The sequence below is a fragment of the Triticum aestivum genome, chromosome 4B (assembly GCF_018294505.1).
Source record: "Triticum aestivum cultivar Chinese Spring chromosome 4B, IWGSC CS RefSeq v2.1, whole genome shotgun sequence".
NCBI lineage: Eukaryota > Viridiplantae > Streptophyta > Magnoliopsida > Poales > Poaceae > Triticum > Triticum aestivum.
In genome coordinates this window covers 638,357,171-638,378,733 of record NC_057804.1, presented here as the reverse complement: position 1 = coordinate 638,378,733, position 21,563 = coordinate 638,357,171, and the positions used below count along the sequence as shown (strand labels likewise).

At 44.9% G+C, this 21,563-nt stretch overlaps 1 pseudogene; it reads right to left on the bottom strand.

Annotated features, from left to right (window-relative positions):
• Positions 1-18,966: 18,966 nt before the first annotated feature.
• Positions 18,967-20,343, bottom strand: LOC123090316 (transcription factor bHLH18-like; annotated as a pseudogene).
• Between the last annotated feature and the right edge of the window lie 1,220 nt (positions 20,344-21,563).

Genomic DNA, 21,563 nt, shown 5'->3' with positions numbered 1-21,563 from the left:
CTCCTCCCTCCCTCCCTTGTCTCTGTTCTTGCAAATCGTTCTTTTTTAGCAAGTGTAGGTGTTTTGAATAAAATAGAAGTAAGAAAATTTAGCAAGTGTTTAATAGAAAATTGTTTATTTAGTATGTGATTAATATAACTAGTTTATTTATATTATGTACTAAATAGAACTAGTTTATTTGGTAAGTGCTTAATAGAACTAGTTTATTTATAGTAAGTGCTTAGCAGAACTAGTTTATTTAGTAAGTAATTCATAAAACTAGTTTATTTAGTGTTAGGATTATATATAAGATATTTTCAAATGTTTTTTTTTCATATTTTGATCCATTGAAAGGCAATGACCATTGATAAGAGTGTTGATTAATTTCCGTTCCGGCAAATTTTAGGCGCTCGATATGTCCTTTTTTAGCAAAGGTCATGCCGGATTTTTTGGGTTTCGCCGTCGAGTTATAATCTTTGAATTTTGAACACAGGAGATGTCTGATGACGATGGGATCCCGGAGTGCGGGTACTGCTACGATGACCGTGGTGTGTGCGACATGTTTCCTCACCTGCAAAATGATAGGTTTTTCACCGTGAAGCTAGAAGAAACCTTCGATATTTGTACGGTACGCAACGACAAGCATTTCATCGTAATAAATATCATCACTTGTGCTTCTTTTGTTCAACGTGTAATTTATGGACTTTTTTTCAATTCGACTAGTACATCCCGTGCCATGCTAGACCATATATATTGGAGAAGCTTGGTTTTGGTTTAGATGACTTTGAGAATGTGGAGACGAGGGGGGCTCACTTAAGAACTAAACATGGTTATGAGTCTGGTTAAGTTCTACAATGCGGTCGATCGCTCCCATTTCGGTTGCTCTAATTGGGAAGCTCTCTGTAAGGCATATGGATTTGAGGAGGGAATGCGAATAAGATTTGATATTTGCCCGAAGATTATGATTATGATTTGATATTTACCTAGATGTGAGTTTGTCAAACTAATTTGTTAAGTTTAATAATTTATGTTGTTAATTTAAAAATATTTGGTGTTCGTCCGTACTAGACTTATTTATTTATAATTGTCAGCTTATTTCTTATCTTCAAGAAATACTCGGAAGGTAGTAGACAGCACATACTACAACTATGACTCCAAGCTTAATTGTGAGGAGAAAGGTTATCTTGTCTCATTCATAGAAGATGTTGAGGCCTTCAAAACCAGTCACTTTATCAGCCCAAATTATACTAGATATGTGCCACTAGTCCATAAATTGCTTGATGGTTACTTCATTGCCAAAAACTTGGTAAGATTTTGTTAATGATGGTAACTTCATTGCATACATTATTCTTAAGTAAACTACATTGCTAACTATATATGTTGCTATTTCATTTTTGAACAGAGGCTCCCGAAGCAGGTTGTGCCTGACATGCTATGTACCGAAGGTGATATGCATATGGTTAGCTTACGACCAACTCCTTCGGAGGCTTACCATACTACATACTCGATTTCTTCAAATGATGGAAGGCTCAAAATCAAAGAATGGAGCAAAGTGATGAATGCGCACACGCAAATAATTGGAGACAAAATGAATGTGTGCAAGCCACAAGTTGGAGATAGGTTTATGTCCATTCTCCATTATGGTGAAGGACCGGTTTATCTGTTTTATGGTATTTTAGCTAGGAGAGAGGAGTAGGTCCTAAGTATTAAGAACAATTAGTTAGTGTTGATTATATATGACTACAATGTCTTAGACTTGATGGTGATGCTGAGTAGGAGTAGTGATTATGAGTACTATGATGATGATGATGAGGAGTTGTTATTATAACTAGTGACGAAGTTGTTATATGATGTCTCATCATGGACCAAAATGATGATTATGAGGAGTTATATGACAATGATATATTATGATGATAAGTTGTTAATGATATTATGATGATGATAAGTTATTATGTCATTGGGTGAAAGAACTGTGGATTAGTTTCAAATGGATGGATCCAAAGTGACCATTGGTTACTTTGGACCCATGCACTTGAAACTAATCCAAAGTTCTTTCACCTAGTGATTTAATAACTCATTATGATGTTAAAACAATTTCTAAATTGCTACTGTATGAAAAATTGTATACACGTGTATGAATACGACCTAAAATAAAAAAATGGAACTAGGAATAATAGTAGTAGCGATTGTTCACGAAAGCGCTACTAGTAATTAGCAGTAGCGATTGTTTGGGTAAGCGCTACTACTAAGTAGATATAGCAGTAGTGCGTGCCAGCAGGCGCTACTACTAAGCTTTAGCTGTAGCGCCTTATCAGTAGCGCGCTTGCCCGCGCTACTGATAGGCCAAAAATCAGCGCTACTGCTAGGCTTTTCCCTAGTAGTGGGCTCCCCTGCTTGGTGGTGATGCGGCGCTGGCGGCGGCGTGGTCTGCGCAGGGCGGCGAGCGCGCGGGCTCCTCCTCATCCCGATCTGATGGTGCCGCGGTGGCGCCGACGCTCGAGCGTGCGGCGGGGTCCGCGAGGGTGGTCGGCGCGCGTCTTCCTCCCCGATCTGATGGTTGCATGGTGGCGCCAGTGCTCGGGCGGTTGGCTTCGGCAAGCGGTGGCGAGCGCTGGGCTCTCGGCGGCGCTCCAGTGTGTGCAGGCGGCGGCGGTCCCTGTGCGCGGTCGGCGGCTCCGTCTCTGACCCGAACGGCGTGGGGGGTGGCGGTGGCCTGGCGTGGCCGGTGATCTGGATGCGATGGTGCCGGCAGCTCGCTGATATGCTGGTACTCTAGGGTCTACCTCGTGGTGCTGGTGGTGACGACGTCCCGAGCACGAGAGTTGGATCCCTTCGCACTAATTTGGGTGAAAACTTGCCTTCGGCTCCTGCTAAGGCCGACGGTAGCGGTGCTATCTGTGTCATTCCCTTCTTGAAGGCATCACCGTGGAGAAGTTCAAGGCCACTCTCTGCTACCTCCGGGGGAAATCCCAGATAGGATGATCGGATGACAGCGGCGCTCTGATGTCGTTCCTTCCTTGGGGGCGTCATTCTTGGAGGTACACACGTGATCGAGGGACCAGAGGATGGATTCTTTGGTGGAGCGGTGCTTCATCCTACACACTGATGGCGACGGATCTTGACGGCATGGCGCAGTGCAGATTCGGAGTTTGCTGTGCGAGGATGAACTCGCGCAGGAGGACGATGCTGTCAGGCGTCGTGGTGGCGTCGATGGCAGAGTGACCTGGCACGGTTCATGCAATAGTACAGCTCTGAAGATGGATTGGTGGCAGGTGGCTGCGGCGGCCTCATACCCGGCAGGCGTCCTTGTTGAGGAGTGCGTCGGACTAGTAGGTGCCCCATACCCGGCAGGCGTCCTGCTTGGGACCTTAGGTCTTAGATGTTTAGATTTGGCTGTGATGCCTATTTGGTATTAGGCCCAGACTATCTGCGCCCCTTCATCAATTGGATAGGTGTAGCGACAGTTGTTGCTTAGACGGTGGATTTAGTCTTGCTGTTGTATGGCTTTGTAAGGTCTTGTGAGAATAATTAATAAAGTGGCCATATGCATCACCCAAATGCAGAGGCCGGGGGTCATCCTCCTTTTCTAAAAATAAGATTATCAGAAACTATCTTTCATAGTATCTAGGTGTTGCTGCTACTTCATGCCAATATAGCGTAATCTCTCTGTCAGTTCCTCAATGCGTGCAAGTGTTGCTTTCATAACCCTCTTGGTGCCATCCTGGCCTCTTAGTTGTTGAGCACTCAGTTGTGTTTTGTATCTGGTTAGAGTAAGAACACTACAGGAATCAGCTTCTTTGCCGTCTGCCATGGCGGACGGCAAAGGACCAGAAAGCTGACGGCAAACGTCTTTGCCGTCAGCCGCGGACGGCAAACCTGTCGGCACTGTAAGTGACGGTAAACAGCTACTTCGCCGTCTGTTTTCGCGTAGCTGACAACAAAGACCCTTTGCCGTCGGTGGCGGACGGTAAAGAAGGAGGACAACAAAGAACTAACTTTAGCCACGTTAGGTGGCTAACGGGAGGCTTTGCCGTCTGCCGGCTGACAGCAAAACGTGCTTTGACACATCAACCACGTACCCGGCGTGACGACCAGCCGCGTCGCCCGGTCAAACCACCGCGCGTCACCCCCGGGAAAAGCGCGTCGTCTGGGGAAGTGTGTTATCTGCCACCCCGACATCCCGTCCCGTCGACGGCCGCCTCCTTTTCCACCCCCTGCCACCCCGTCTCGTCGTCCCGTCCTGAGGCCCCTACATTAATGAGCAGTAATGCCAGCTGCCAGCCCGGCCACCCACCTCCTATCGCCCGGACGACTACAAGAACCCGCCCCACCGCCCCGGCCCCCCACACCCGACATCACACCCGCCGCCGACGAGAAAAACAGCCCAGCACCGGCGATGGCCTACCATAGCGGGAGCAGCAGCGCCACCGACAACAACGATGGCCCAGTGCCTAGCCGTCCAGCCTCAGCAATACGAAGACGGCGGAGCTGCAACGGTACAGCCTTCTCTTACCGTCGGGCTGCCATCTTCCCCGATAGTGGATGATCAGCATCGATGGCTATCCGATGCTCGGCCCCGGCGCGACGCCGGAGGAGCTCCGGACCCACGCCGGCGGCCGCTACAACATCCAAGGCCGGCACGCCATCTGGGACGGCAAGGTGTACAACGGCATTATCACCGCCTTCCAGCTGGCGGCAGCCGGCATCACCCCCGACCTCACTAGCCCGAGCAGCCGCCGTCGTGCCCCGGCACCAGCGCATGGCCCCGCCCCGCGAGAGCGACGTCCTGGATCTACCGCCGCCAACCAGGCCCCCCGGCGCCCGCGCCTGCTCGCGCACCGGCCGTTCCCCCCACCTTCGAGCTGCCGCTGGAACAAGTGGTCCTCCGCGAGGACAACGATCCTGATGACACTCCGGGGTGGAACGTCGCCCTACGGGCGTTGGAGCCGGTGGTGAAAGTGTAACTAATCCCCGGGTGGTTTTGGTAATTCATAACAGCATATAGCTCATTGAACTAATATCCTTTCGAGATCAATGTTTCAGAAAGTTCAATGGTTGGTATGGCATGGACTAGAGATGTGGGCCCCTCAAAATGCTAAGGATACATATTGGCAAAAGCTCAAGACTCTACATTTTCATTTTAGTGATCCAAGATCACATTGAGTCCATAGGAAAAGCCAATACCTATTAAAGGGGATGAGGTGTTGCTTAATGGCTTGCTCAAAATGCTTAGTGATATGCTCCAAAAAACCTCAACCACTTTCTCATTTCCACATATGTCCTAAACCAAAAGTCAAACTCATCCCCACCGACTTGATCCATCCGGCGCCACCGACTTCACTTGACATAGCCATATCCACAAACCCTAATCAGTTCAGTCTTAACGATAGGGATCTCGGTCTCACCAAGATGGGACTGCAAACTCTCTATTTCCCTTCGTAACGTTTTGGTCTAACCGAGATGAGTGATCGGTCCCATCGAGTTCATAGTGCACACTCTCTGTTTCCTTTTCGTAATGTTTCGTTCTAACCCAGATGAGCGATTGGTCCCACCAAGTTTTCCTGACCAAGTCTCTGTTTGCTTATTACTGAAATCGGTCTCGTCGAGTTCACGTGATCGGTCTCACCGAGATAAGGTTTTGCCCTAACCCTAGCGCATCAGTCTCACAGAGTTGATGTTGTCGGTCCCACCGAAAAGCCTAACGTTCACATTTTGAACCAAGTCAGTCTCACCGAATTTCACCATTCGGTCCCACCGAGTTTGGAAAATTGTGTGTAACGGTTAGATTTTGTGGGGAGGCTATATATACCTTTCGACCCCCTTCTCCATCCGAGAGAGAGCCATCAGAACGTTCCTACACTTCCACTACTCATTTTCTGAGAGAGAACCACCTACTCATGTGTTGAGACCAAGACATTCCAATCCAATCAAAAGAATCTTGATCTCTAGCCTTCCCCAAGTTGCTTTCCACTCAAATCATCTTTCCACCATATCCAAATCTATGTGAGAGAGTTGAGTGTTGGGGAGACTATCATTTGAACCACAAGAGCAAGGAGTTCATCATTAACACACCATCTATTACCTTTTGGAGAGTGGTGTCTCCTAGATTGGTTATGTGTCACTTGGGAGCCTCCGTCAAGATTATGGAGTTGAACCAAGGAATTTGTAAGGGCAAGGAGATCGCCTACTTCGTGAAGATCTACCCAAGTGAGGCACGTCCTTCATGGGCGATGACCATGGTGGGATAGACAAGGTTGCTTCTTCGTGGACCTTTCGTGGGTGGAGCCCTCCGTGGACTCGCGTAACTGTTACCCTTCGTGGGTTGAAGTTTCCATCAACGTGGATGTACGATAGCACCACCTATCGGACCACGCCAAAAATCTCCGTGTCAACATTGCATTTGCTCCCACCAAACTCCTCCCCTTTACCTTCATATGAAATGATTTACATTCCGCTACTATACTCTTAGAACTGCATATGGAAGTTGTTTGCTTGACTAGTGCTAAGTTGCTAAAATCTGCCAAGACTTAAAATTGGGAAAAGGCTAGATTTTTATTTGGTCAAGTAGTCTAATCACCCCCCTCTAGACATACTTTCGATCCTACATGTGGTGCCAGAGCTTTGGTCTCCATTTGCCTTGATTTCCATAGCTTTGGTGATCATAGCCTTGGTTTCACAACCTAGGATAGTATGGCATCTAGTGAGGGAAATTACCACCATAGAGGTCCTTACTTTGATGGCACTAATTTTGCTAGTTGGAAGCATAAGATGAAATGCATATTCTTGGACATAACCCCACTGTTTGGGCTATTGTGTGCATTGGTTTGCGAGGTGTATTCTTTGATGGGAGAGAATCAAATCGTGAAGCAACTGCGGAAGAGTTGAAGATGCTGCAATACAACGCTCAAGCTTGCGATATCCTCTTCAATGGATTGTGCCCTGAAGAATTCAACAAAATCAGCTGTCTTGAGAATGCAAAGGAAATTTGGGATACTTTGATTGATATGCACGAAGGTACCGAGTCCGTCAAGGAATCCAAGTTGGATGTGCTTCAAAGTCAACTTGACAAGTTCAGAATGAAGGATGATGAAGGTGTCGTTGAAATGTACTCTAGGCTTGCTCTCATCACAAATGAGATTGTCGGCTTAGGAAGTGAAGAGATGACTGACAGATTCATCATCAAGAAGATCCTAAGATCCTTGGATGGAAAATATGATACCGTGTGCACATTGATCCAAATGATACCAAACTACAAAGATCTCAAGCCAACGGAAGTCATTGGAAGAATTGTTGCTCATGAGATGTCACTCAAGGACAAAGAAGAGCTTCACAACAAGTATAGTGGTTCTTACAAAGCCTCATGTGATGCTCCTGCAACATCGAATGAAAAACAAGTCTTTAATGAGGAATTGAGCTTAATGGTGAACAACCTCAACAAATTCTACAAGAGTAGAAGCAAAGAGAGAAGATCCATGTCAAGATCCTACCATGACAAAAGATCTTCTAGTCGTGTGCGAAATTGCTACAATTGTGGAAGACCCAGACACTACTCCAATGAGTGTACGGCTCCATACAAAAGAAGAGAAGAATCACCTCCTAGAGAGAGAAGGAGTAGAGATGATCGTTATTAACAAAGAACCTCTCGCAGAAGCAAGGATTCGGAAAGGAAGGACAAGTCATCAAAGAGCTACACAAAACAAAGACATCAAGCTCATGTTGGTGAATGGGTATCCGGTTCTGACTCCAACCACCACTTCGAGAGAAGTTATCACTCCGACTTTGAATATACTCAAGACGAAGGTGTTGCTGGTCTTGCACTTGTGTCAACCAACTCTTATGAAATATTTGACTCACCAAATGAAAGAATTGGAACATGCTTCATGCCTAAAGGCCCCAAGGTATCACATCCCAAATATATTGATTTCAATAGTGATGAAGATGATTTGCTAGGTGATGTTGAGTTACTTGTTGACAATGCTAGTGATGAAAACTATGATGAAACTGTTATTCAAGATGAAACGAATAACAATCATATGAAGGAGATTGAGTGTCTAACTGAAGAACTAAACACTCTTAAGTTATCTCATGGAACTACTTTAGAAGATCGTCGAGAACTTTTAAGAACTCATGAGAAGCTACGCTTCGAGAAGCTCAACCTAGAGCAAGAACATGGTTTCTTAAAAGCCATCAATGATGATCTTCGGAAGAAAAGTTCTTCTTACATTGCCAAGCGTTTACTCTTGTCTACTTATATGCCACAAGTAAAATCTAGCAACAAGAGTAAGAAAGATTCTTCTTCTAGTAATAACAATAATCATGTTAAGTCCAATATTGTTGTTTCTAGTAGTTCTCTTGATTCCACTAATGATTCTCTTATCCAAGTTACACTTGATCAAGAAAATAGCTTATTGAAGGGAATTATACAGAAAGGTGTTTACAAGAGCCTTACCGGAAGTAAGCAATTTGAGGAAACTGTACGCAAGCAAGGAAGGCACCGGAAGAATCAATGTGTTGGTTTTGAACAAAAGTTCAATGCCAATGGAGTTGAGTGGGAAGAAGATCAATACCCCAGGATGAAGTTTGTTCCTCAACAAGAGAAGCATGATCCTACTTCCTTCAAGGGGACACAAGCTCAAGATGATCTTCCACCACAAGACCACAAGCTAAAAGGCAAGGACAAGGTTCAAGAGGAGATTGATGCATTTGAAGAAGCTCCAAAGGCCTTGCTCAAGTGGGTTCCCAAGTCCACCTCAAGTTCTACTTCATCAAGTACATCTACAACCCCAAGAATTCCCATCAAGATGATGTGGATCCCGAAGAAGAAGAACTATAGGGTTCTTTAGGGTGACTGCCAACATACTTCACTCATATTCATTTTGGCAAGAACAACTGCAATCAACTTCCACATCTTGTACTAGTTCAAGGAGTCACAAACCCGCTTGTTAGTAAGTCAAGGGACAAGGTAACCTAATGTTTTCATGGATATCATCTTGTGTGAACTTCACTCTATGTCTATTGATATTCTCAGTTGTTCCTTGTGGAACTAACCCATGTAGGTATTGAAAGTGCAACTAGGAAAATAAATTGCTATCTACAGGCCCTATTATCAGCAACAAGAACATTAGGCGATTAAGAATAAAATTCCAATGCAATCTGTTAGCCAAACACACCCTGCCACCCCAACCATCTGACGATCCAATAAAATGTCTAGAAAATTCTATTGAGTGGCATCGGTCCCAATTTCTATCTGGTGTGCTAGTAAATCTGGACGATGGATGAACATCAAACATATCAAGAAAAATAGTACATCAAGGCATCAACCTAATTTCCGTAAGCAAATTAACTCAATTTAAAGAGCTAGATGGCAGCTAAAAACTAACTCCCAATCTATAAGGTTCAGTTCAATAGAGTTGGGGCAGACCAACTGTACAATACTATATCAAGGCAACCACCTGATTTTAGTAAGCAAATTAAATGAATTGAAAGAGATAAATCTTATTTTCTACTTGGCTCCCCACACTCTACTCCGCTGCGGAGGCACCAGAACTAATTTTCAATCAACTCCAAATAGTAAGTAGAGTATATTTTAGAAATCTGGAAATAAAATAACCTATTTAATCACAACAAGGTGGCATGCATAGAAATATGGAAATAAACTAACCTATAAAATACGAATCAACGAGAGCATCTTGCCAGGCATGTTGCAGACCACACGATCTACCACGAGCACGAGCAGAGCCCAAGCAGATCGGATCCTTACTTAGTGCACATCTTGCAGTCCCCCTGGCTACACGTCGGTCACTCCTTCGCCAACACTCTCAACAATTCTTCCAGCAGCTATGGAAGCAAACTTATCAGTGCACAATTATCTTTAGCTATGGATGATAATATCTGAAATCACACAAATTTGTGGGCTTACCCAGCAGCCTTGTCACCGAGAATGCAAGGAAAGAGGCCCTCGGGATCCTACATAGAAAAAGAAATCCTTTCATGACACGAACACAAATTCTAGTAAATCTCTACAGCATGCAGTAGGCTTTCAGATTTGCACAAACATTTTCTACTGTACATCATGTCAATTCACTCTACACCCAACCTGACACTATGAGGAACAACTCATACAATGCTACATGGAAGTCAATTAATCCCCAATTACCGAGTCTCATCGCAACCATTGACACAGTGGAATAACACTGACGGTAGGGAAAATCCAAGGATAAGTCGCTGGGGTTAGGGGAGGTGGTGACTAGCAGCAGTGCCAACGTTGGCTATAGGCCCTGGGCAACCGCGACCATTGAAACCTAGATTCGAGGAAGCGCAGGGCGAGGAGGATGGGGGTGACGGACCTTGCCGCTCTAGGTGTAGTAGTCGGTGTGGCAGAGCACAGTGGAGACGACCTTGACGCGAACTCGCCAGCCAGTGGCGGCGCCACCTGCACGTCCTTGACCACCAGCAGCTTGTTCGACTCGTACGCCACTGCCGTTGCACGCAAACCGAACCCCAGCACAGAGGTGGCGGAAGGGCGAGGAGGGGCGCCAGGTCGGCCTTGAGGCACCGCGGCCTCAGGGGGCGACGAGGCCACCATCGTCGCCGCGCAAGCAGCCAGCAGTGAGGGCGGTCGGCAGGCACCACGGTGGGCGCCGCTGCGAGATGCGCCGCGGAAGGAGGCCGGGGACGGGGAGGTGGTGATGGTGTCCACCCTATCGCGCTTCTACTGCTTGGACATGCGGGACGGCAACCTCAGGAAGGATGCGGCGAACACCAGCGCCGGCGCGCTCGATCTGCTGCTGGAGGGCCAATGGGAGCGACTGGGAGGGGAAGGAAGGGTGGCGACAGGGCGAGGAGGAGGACATTATCGTCGATCTGGATCGGGGAGAGGGGGAGAGAGATATGGATTGGGTTGCTAGGGTTTGGGTTGGGTGGCTGAGACTTGAGAATGAGTGAGAGACGTTGGATCCGTTGGGTGTGGACGGTCCAGATCGGTTACAGTGGGATGATCCGTGGGAAAAGCCCTGATTGGTTCAGAAAATTTATGACATAAAATAGTTCTAAGTACTAAAACTAGAGGCATTTTGTGAAGCAGCTATCAACAATATTTTGCAAAACGGCACATCTAAACTTTCCAATCAAGTTATACCACATTTTACAAATGATCACCAATTTGCATGCATTATTTATCTTTCTAGCTACTTTTAATCATTTTTCTTGTTGCAAACATGGTTTTTTGTGAAGAACCTACCAAATATTTATTGCAAAATTGGACCAAATCAATTTTCTAAAATACTAGATCATATTTAATGTACAATTGATCAAATGGTTGGGTGTCAAAAGTTTTGATCCACCTCTCGTAAAAAAGAGAAATTTCTGCCGATTCAGTTGGAAGTGGGTCAAATTTGAACTGCGGCTGCCTTATAGTTTGCTCTTTAATTTTTCCAAAATTTATTTATAGGTACATAAGTATCTATTTAATCAGAGAAACATAAAAAAAATCCAAGATTCAACCACTAGCTAGGAACGGTCATTCCCGCCGTTTTGACCGCATTTTGAAACGGGCATAAAAAATTCAAAAATATCAAAAAATTGGAAAACATTCACATTGTGTCACTATATGTGACCAGGTTACCAAGAGAAATAATAAACTTGTAATACAGCAATTATTTTAAAAAGTGTTCTAAAAAATGAGCTATCATGTGCGAAGATTCATGGCTTTCAAGTCAAATGATCAATCTTATGGCCACATTCATGGCATAGTTTGTTTAAATGGTCTCATATTGTGCACAAGAGTGTATCTTGGAATGGAAAACAATGTTGCCTAAGGAAGTTTTCATTTTATTTGGACGAAAAATTCATTTTCCATTTTTTGAGTGCCCCAAATGAGTTTTTTTGTGAAGGACCTACCATATATTTGTTGCAAAATGGGACCAAATAATTTTTGTAATATATTAGTCCATATTTAATGCACAATTTACAAAATGGTTGGGTGTCAAAATATCTTATCCACCTCTGGTGAAAAAGACAACTTTTCGCCGATCCAGTTGGAAGCAGGTCAAATTTGAACTACAACTGCCTTATAGTTTGCTCTTTATTTTTTTCAAAAATCATTTCTAGGTATATAAATATCTATTTAATCAGAGAAACACCAAAAGTTTTCCAAGATTCAACCACTAGCTAGGAACAGTCATGCCCGCCGTTTTGACCGCATTTTGAAACGGGGATAATTTTTTTGAAAAAAATCAAAAAATTGGAAAACCTCCGCACTGTGTTATTATATGTGACCAAGTTACCAGGAAAAATAATAAACTTGTAATATGACAGTTCTTTTAAAAAAGTGTTTTCAGAATTGAGTTATCATGTATGAAGATTCATGGCTTTCAATCTAAATGATCAATCTTATGGCCACATTCATGGCATAGTTTATTCAAATGATGTCATATTTTGCACAACGGTGCATCTTGGAATGACAAACAATATTTCCTAAGGAGGTTTTCATTTTCTTTGGACGAAAAATTCATTTTCCATTTTTTGAATGCCCCAAATAAGTTTTTTTGTGAAGGACCTACCATATATTTGTTGCAAAATTGTACCAAATCAATTTTATAAAATATTAGGTCATGTTTAATGCACAATTAATCAAATGGTTGGGTGTAAAAAGTTTTGATCCACCTCTGATGAAAAACACAAATTTCTGCCGATTCAGTTGAAACTGGGTCAAATTTGAACTGTGACTGCCTTATAGTTTGCTCTTTAATTTTTTCAAAATTCATTTCTAGGTATATACGTATCTATTTAATCAGAGAAACACCAAAAAAATTCCAAGATTCAACTACTAGCTAGCAAGGGTCATTCTCGTTGTTTTGACCGTATTTTGAAACGAGCATAAAAAAATCAAAAAAGAAGAAGAAAACCTTCGCATTGTGTCATTGTATGTGACCAAGTTACCACATTTTTATATACCACATTATTTTCTTTGAGAGCGGCGTTTTGGCGCGGTGGCCTTTCTTTTTTGCTTTCTTCACCTTTGTGGGACGGGTCCTTTTTTTTCTTTGAGAGTGACGTTTTGGATCTTAGATGTAGATACAGCTATTATGAAATATGTATAGAAAAAATCCCATGTGTACATCTGAACATCCTATGTTCGCACAAAAAATTTCGATGAACAAGGGCATTTTTGTTGCATGTGTAAAAAAGATTTAAAATGCCTTGTGAATAGCTGTAATCAAGCATCGAAAATTTTCTTTTTTACACAAGCCACAAAAAATGTTATTTTTCATCGAAACTTGGTGCACACACATATAGTGTCCGGATTTACACGCTGGATTTTTTTTCTTGAATTTTTTTAACTTTTTAAAATATGTATTTAGCCAATGGGTGCACATACACCTATGAGCCAAAGCAATTTTTCGCCTTTTTCTGCTTTATTCACCTTTGTGGGACGGGTCCCACATGTCATTTGTACTGTGTTAGTTGGCCCCGTCTGTAAATGTAGACCCAGTTTAGTCAACAAGTCAATCTATCGATGGACTAACGCTACAACCGACACATAAGCCAAAATGACATGACACATAGATAAAATTGATGATGTGGACATCCACTCATCCATGTTACAACACCATGACCATCTGGATTGGTCATAATCGGCTAGAAATAACGATGTCGACCACTATTGTCTACTTATGACCATTTTGTGTAAGACAATTACGATCTTTTTAACCAAAATAGTCATTATGGTTTATGGTTTTGACTCTCCTAAACAGACACGACCAATTGGATCGAAATGGTCATAGATTTATGATGATTTCTTCCACAGTCACTGCCAGAAGGTTACAATTGAGCATATTTCTTGTAGTGCTCGGCCACAAACCAGCTCCATTATCCGCGGCCAAGGCCAAAGCCTGTGCTCGTTCACAATAAAATCTATATGGCGGCTGCCCAAAGTGACGACATTATTGTCTTCGATTTGACTGCCTCAAGTTTCTGCACGATTCACCTCCCACAAGGGGTGGAGCATGCCTCTTCAGAAATCATGTTGTCACGGACCAATGATGCTTCTGGTGTATATCTTATTCATGTCCGTCCCAAGGAGTTTCAGCTTTGTGTATGGCTCCACAAGGGGGGCTAGCTGCTGGTAGATACCATCTATTTGCATGAGATGCGTGCTATTTTGGGGAAGAAAGATCACCCGTATGTGCGTATAGGGAAGGTGGGAGACGATGCTCAGTTTGTATTTTTAGAGGTTTCTCGATACATATTCTACTGGGATATCAAGTGCAGGACACTGCGTAAAGTATATGAGGAGACAGATGATGATCGAGCGGCGTTCATCCTTTTATGATGATTTGGCCTCCCACATAAGGCCATAACTGATATTTGAAATGCTTGCCGTAAGATCATTTGAACAATACTACGTAAGCAACATTAGACAAAAATAGGTCTCCCCCTCCTTCCCCTCCCCCGCGCCGCCCCTAGTGGGCGTCTCGGGGGCAACTCCCACCTCGCCGGAGTAGCCACTCTCCCTCCCCTCTCCTCCTCGCCGCCGCACGAGGCTGCCGCCGGGCAAGGTCCATGGCGCAGCCGGGGACTGCGGCGGCGGGGCATGCGCTGCTCTGGTTCACATCGGAGGGGCGTGGATCTAGGCGGCGGCCCCCAGCGAGGCCCCTTGTCTCCTGTGATGAGCAGTGGGGTGGGCGCGGTGCCGGCGATCTGGTCGGGTGGCCGGCGGATCTTCGGTGGGCTGGGACCTCGCGTGGTTGCCCTGGTGGCTAGCGGCGTCAGATCTGGCTGCTGGCCATCTTCCCCTGCTCGGTGCGTTTCACCCTCGACGGTCCCTGGCTGTGCAGGCATCTGGCCTGCCTCTGGGTTGCGGGTGATTCTGGTGGTCGGGATCCAGATTGGGGGAAACCCCTGGTCGGCTCCAGCCGGCCGCGACGATGACGACGTCCGCGGGCGCCGATTTCTTCATGGAGACGTCGGTCGAGGTCTGCCCTTCCACACCCCACCACCTTGCTTCTCGGGTGAAAACCTAACTCCGGTGGGCGGCGGCGGCGTCCTTGGCGCTGTGACCTTCTTGAAGGCGTCGCCTTGAGGGCAGTGTGGTGGCGGGCTCAGTATGGGGTCGGTGACAGCAGCCGAGGATCGAGGGACCAGTGGGCGCCTTTTTTTGGTGGAGCGGTGCTTCATCATACACATTGATGACGGCGGATCTCGGCGGCGTGGTGCAGTGGAGACTCGGCGCCCGATGCGCAGTGATGGACTCACGCAGGTGGAGGCAGTTGTCTGGCGTCATGGTGGCGTCGATGGCAGAGTGGCCTGACAAGGTAGACGCCTCAATATCTGCTCTGAAGACGGACCTGTGGAAGATGGCGGCGACAACACATGTGAGTGCGTCAGACCAGTTTATGCCCCAGACCCGGTATGTGGCTCGGATGGGGCTTCTGTCTTTTGATGATTGGCTTAGGTGAGTGGTCCGGGTATTTGGCCCAGGTAGCACCCCTTCATCTTTGAATAGGAGTAGTGACATATGTTGCCAAGATGGCGGATTCAGGCATATTGTTGTAATACTTTGTAAGGTCCTCGAGAATAATTAATAAAGTGGCCGTATGCATCTCCCAGATGCAGAGGCCGGGGGTCATCCTCCTTTTCTAAAAAAAAGTAAGCAACATTTCCATGCTGTGGTTTTCTGTTGTCTTCCTTTAAACTGTGAACCTCAAGCTATGTATGCGATTTTCAATGCTTGTTGGGTGTCTTGTTGTGGTGGAATACAAACTATAGATTGGAAATTCCTGACCGTGTGGGATATGGTGGCATTTAACCTGCACTATTGTTCCCTTTGCAATAAAAGTTTATATAGATGTAGCAGATCCATTATTTGATTTGATTTCTGAGCGTGTATAACATTTGACTATCATTGTACCAACCCATTTTTGTCTTGTAAGCCCATTTGATGTTTTGGTGCTTGAAGTGGCAAATCAAATATATTCTGTTACATTTTGCGGGGAAAAAGGATCAATAAAACATATTATGATGCTTAGTTATCTATCTCAGATTCTGATTGTTCGTTTGTTTCCTCTGAAACAGGAACAGGAGTGCTATATGAAGAATAATTATATCAAGAAGCTTTTGGACATGGCCTCAAGGAATAAATAGCAGAGAGCTGCACTGCCTTAATAGCAGCAGGTCCACTGTAACCTGCACTTGCACTAGATTAATAAGGATGCTATGTAACTAAAGCAAGCATGTAGCCTGCATGATAGACAGATATTAGTCTGATCCGCTTGCCTTTTCATGGACCTGCCAGCTTGTTGTTACGCGTGGTATTAGCGATGTGGTCTGTATGTGGCTCTAACGTGGCAGTTGAACTAAAACGTTGCTTTGAGGCTACATGCATGTTGATGGCCACACTCTGCTGCTGGTTCAGCATGGCTTTTGGTACCAGGGTCCAGGGGTGAGTAAGAGAATGATGTGTAGCAGGCACTTAACATATATTTATGCATGCAGTAGTATTTAGGTAGACTGCCCCAAGGTTACTGCAAGTGGGATGCGTTGTCCCAGTATGCAGTAATGTACTCCATCCGTAAAGAAATATAAGTGCATTAAAATCACTAAAAGTGGTTTAAACACTCTTATATTTCTTTACAGAGGGAGTACTAACTAATGCCTGGTGTTTCTGTTGTGAGGACCAAGTAAAAACACTGCTTGATTGACAGCTGGAACGCTATGTAATTGTCCATCAAAATCTTCTCCCTCGGCAATCCTCACATGCTCGCTTTCCATCTCGGAGGGATGTCCTTCACAAGCAATGTCTCAACCTTCGCTGCCCCACCGCTTATCAACATCATTTGTGACACCTTAACCTCACCAAGGCCGAAATCGGCAATGCTGGGTCGCCTCTGCCTTTGGCGGCATCTTCTTGAGTCTAACCATGGCGCGATCGCTGACCTTCTTGACATGCTCTATGGTTGCGCCTTCCTCATCACGATTTCCATGCTAGCTGTTTTCTACATGTCCATCATCGACAGTCCTGCTGGATACATGACCGCCTGCTTTTAAAATTGCTATCGCATTGGCATCTGGCTTGCCACATTCATGGCGTGCTAATAATGAGTGAGCATCATGTTTAATCGCAAGATCATTGCGGTGACCCAGCAATACCACCGCATGATGTAGTATGTCAGTTGTTGATATAACACTCATAAGACATCGTCTTATGAACTTTATATCCCTCAAAGTATACAACAGAAACATTCGGGGTTCAAACCACCATTATATTACAAGATTATTCAAAAAAAATCCAAACGCTTAAACAATTCAAACTACCGGTACTGAAATCTATTGATCATGTGATCACTAATTAAATTCAGATCATGGATTTATTGATCACTTCTTTTTAATCATTTTACCATGATTTTCTGATTTCTATAGCAACCTATATCTTATATTCCAAAATCGGCAATATCCATCTTTCTATAGGAAACTATTCTGGCCACAAAGGCGCGTAGGGGAGCGGCGACAGTGGCGCATTGGCGTCTCGTTCTGCCAGCACAGCACTAGTGGTCATTCGGGGGTGAGATGCTTTATACTTCCGGTTAATTTTTTATAACAGATCTGACATTTTTGAAAAAAAAGAACTATACTCAACGAATTCATCACGGTTTAAAGGTTTGTGAGCCAAGGTCGACCTGGGCCACGACCGTTTTGAACTGACGGAATATGGGAGTCAACATGGGCCGTGTAGTTGGGCCCGAGGAAGTCGAGATGAGGAGGTTTCGGTGACAATGGCATCATGCTCCAGACCCTCCGCGGTGACGGCGGCGGCGGCGCCTCCATTGCCGGCCGGTGGGTGCGGCGAGGCGTAGGCGTCTGGTGCGGGCTCTTGAATCATTTCACTTTCCTCGTCCGCCATCCTCTCCTTTCTTCCTTGGGGAAGGCGGTAGTAGTGGTGGCTCCGCTGGTAACCAATGCTAGGCTGGCTGGACTGAGGTATATAAATCCTGACCCTTTTTCTTCCTTCAACTATTCTGCTTCTGCAAATGGCTTCTTTCTTGCACAGAGCTTCTGCTAAGGGACTAGTTATTGTCTGAACTTCATAAACAAACTTGGGTACAAATTAGCCTTCGAAGCAAGTTTCTCCTATATATGAATACTTGGGCATGAATCCATAAATAAGAGCACTTCGGGGCAGACAATGTTTGTATGGTCGATTCTCCCAGTAGTTTCAACTTCGTTGATGAATTTCTGTCCCTCTCTTTTGCAGTTCAGGTTGATTTAGGGAAAATCATGAATAAGGCCTGTACCTGTACTCTAGGACATGCACGAGACAAAAATGTTTCAGAACATTTATCTTCCTTTTCTTCTATTCCCTCGGTTTCTAAATATAAGCCTTTTTAGAGATTTCAATATGGACTACTTACAGATGTATATATACGTATTTTAGAGTGTAGATTCACTTATTTTGCTCCGTATGTAGTCCGCATTGGAATCTCTAAAAAGGCTTATATTTAGAAACGGAGGGAGTAGATTAGAACATTCATATACGGCTCTCCATTTTCTTAGTGAAAAATCAGCTTCTCGACAGAATACATTCGATTCAAATATATGGTAAATACCAATACTTTCTTAGTGAAAAAAGCAGTGCTTCGGCAGGTTGCTTGGAGAGAGAAAACATTAATGGTAAACTGAAATGGTTACAGACTTCACACAACACTCATAGAAATGGATACCGTGACCAAACTCGGATACTACTAAAGATGGTTTTCCCTAGACAGTCGGAGCTCATGTTCTTGTTATACTAATATATAGAAGTTGGGAAAGGCCTAACCATCTGTCATTAGTACAAATCGCTTGTATTTCACTTTTAGTTGAAACTTCTGAGAGCCATTTTTAGGTTCTTCACCAGCTCAACTGCGGACGAAAACCCCTCTTCGATCTGCACAAATTGAACTGAAAATGTCAATCTTCTGATCATGCATGCATTAGAGTTCTCCTAGCAAATCACGATTTATATATTCTCTCACAAGTTATAACGCATTTGCACAATGTAGGAGGGTAGAGGGGGCTTGCCTTTGCTGTGATGGTGATGTTGAGGTAGGAGTCGGTAAACGGTACGATGTTGGTGTTTATGATTGACAGGCCCTGGTTCTCGACCTCAGAGAGGACCATCACCAGCACCCCTTTTCTCCCTCTGCAGCAGATACTCAGGAGTGCTGTGTTCCCCAGGATGCTGGCCTCGATGTCCGGGCCCAGGTACCTGTTGCTCCTCCCGCTGGGGCCTGCTGTACCATTGTCGGCAGCGGATATGCGGCACTTGCTGTCAAACACGATGGACTCTGATGATCTGCGTGAGCCTTGCTCATCCAGGGCCTTCACCTTCTCCTCTAGCTGCTTCACATAGTCGATGGTGCTCCCCAGCAGAGAGAGCTTGTCTGTCTGAATAGAATGGCAATGGCTAACTAATTAAGCTGCAGCCTGCAGGTACCTGGTGATCACATAAATGCAGTGAAGTAGTCTTGCCATGCACCTTCTTAATGCCGGGGATGATGGTGGCCAACGACACGAACTGCTGCTGCAGCTTCTCTCGCCGCTTGCGCTCGGCAATGACATGCTCTTGCGCGCACGCTGGCGCCCTGCCCCGCCTCTCTGGCGCTTGCAGCTGTTGCATCGTCCCTTGGGCGCCGTCGTGCCTCCAGCAGGCTCCTCTGGAGAAGTTGAGGGTGCTGCCGAAGGAGAGGAAGTTGGACGATGGCGGCTGAGACGGCTGCCCTAGCTCGTTCTCCACCGGCGGCGGTCCGAACGGTAGGTTGGGCAACGACGATGAGCCCCCAAAGCTCGGGAAATTGGAGCTGCGAGATGGATTGGACGATGGGATCGGCAAGGGTGGCGTGTAGTACCGCTCTTGATGGTCAGCCAGCGGTGGTGGCTCTGCGAACTGCTGCTCCATGCCGAGTAGAGGTAGAGGTACGGGACCCCCTTCTTGCTGGTACATGTAAACTAGTTCCTCCTCTTGCTGACATGACATGAGCCATTGCAGTAAGCGTTAATTACTTCATACTAAATTACATACCAATGCAATACCATTAACTCGCACCATCTAAACTTTCAGATGTCGAAAGTAATTATATTTGAAACAAATGCATGTGCTTATATTATTACCGTCTGCACAAGCCATTGGTTTGGTTGCTCCATAACTGCCTGCACAAGAAGGTTTTTTTATCACTAAACATATACAAAGCCCAGACCCAAGAACACCAAGCTTATTGGTCATGGAGAAGTAGTAGAGTTTTTGGTGAATATACCTGAAACCTCTAATTCCGTTATTTTACCTGCGTTCTCTTCTCTGCTGTTCTTGTTTCTTGACCGGCGTCCTGTCATGCTTAGCATACATATATAGAGTGGCGTGGGTTGGCCGACCTAACTCGTGGATGTTGATCGATTCTGGCGGGTGTGCTTTAATTTTGGCTAGCTGATAGATTCCTGGCTGGTGAACAACACGCACACACTGCGCAAAGCCGTCCTGATTGATAGCATAAGGCTCGTGACGAACATGCCTGTAATTTGTAAGTATATCTGGATGAATTTAGTTTTGTTGGAGGGTCACTAAGTACAGTAATTATGAACTCCACTAGTGTGCATACACTAATACCATAGTGTATATATGTCATCTTGTCAATTGTATTGGAGGCCCATGTGATCATGGCGCTGCATTCTTTATGCTGAGCCTAAAAGCTTTAGATTAGATACGCAAGCAAATCCCAGGAAAGTGGCTTCAAATCAAAAGTGCAAATACAAGACAACTGTGTCGGCCGGACCAACCAGCTGGAAAGTAGAAACCTGAAGAGGGCACGAGAAGAGGACAAATGCCTTGTATATTTGTTTTGCTTTAGTAATCCCATCAACGAGGTTAGAGCTTTAAGCTACTAGATTAGATACTCATCATGTTGTCGCATTGTTCTAGCTAGGGCATGTGCAGCTTGGAATATTTGATGCCACCTTTCGGCTGACATGAGCAATATAAGATTGCGATGAAGATTTTTCTCTAGATTTAGTTGTTTCTTGGAATTCTAAATTGCTTACTCTAAAGGCCATTTCGGTTCGTTGCCAGTGAGTATCTCTCAAGATTACTCTGTACTACTCCACTGGGTTGCAAGCATCGACAAATTACTCCACTGGGTAGTTACCCACACTACAACCACATGCATATCACATATGCTACAATTAACTACATTTTCATCTTAGTTAGATGAAGTTAGTAAGCTTTGATGAGTTTGCTTGCGTCTTCTTGCGTCTTCTTGTGCTACGAATTGAACACCTAGGGCTAGCAGAACCATCTTGTTGGCACATTGCATTCGGGTGGCATCTGAATATTTTGTTTGCGGAATGCACAACTAGCCAAAAGGCTAGCTCCAACAGAAGTAAATAATTTACAAGGCTGGTCTTTTGAGTTGTCAGGATATCATAAACCAATCATGTAAAGGATAATATGTTATCACAGATATATAAAAGTAAGACTTGTGTGTTTAAATTTACAAGTAGTTTTTCTCACTGACGAGGTTTGCTCACCTTATCTCTAGCCTTCACATATATTATATGCT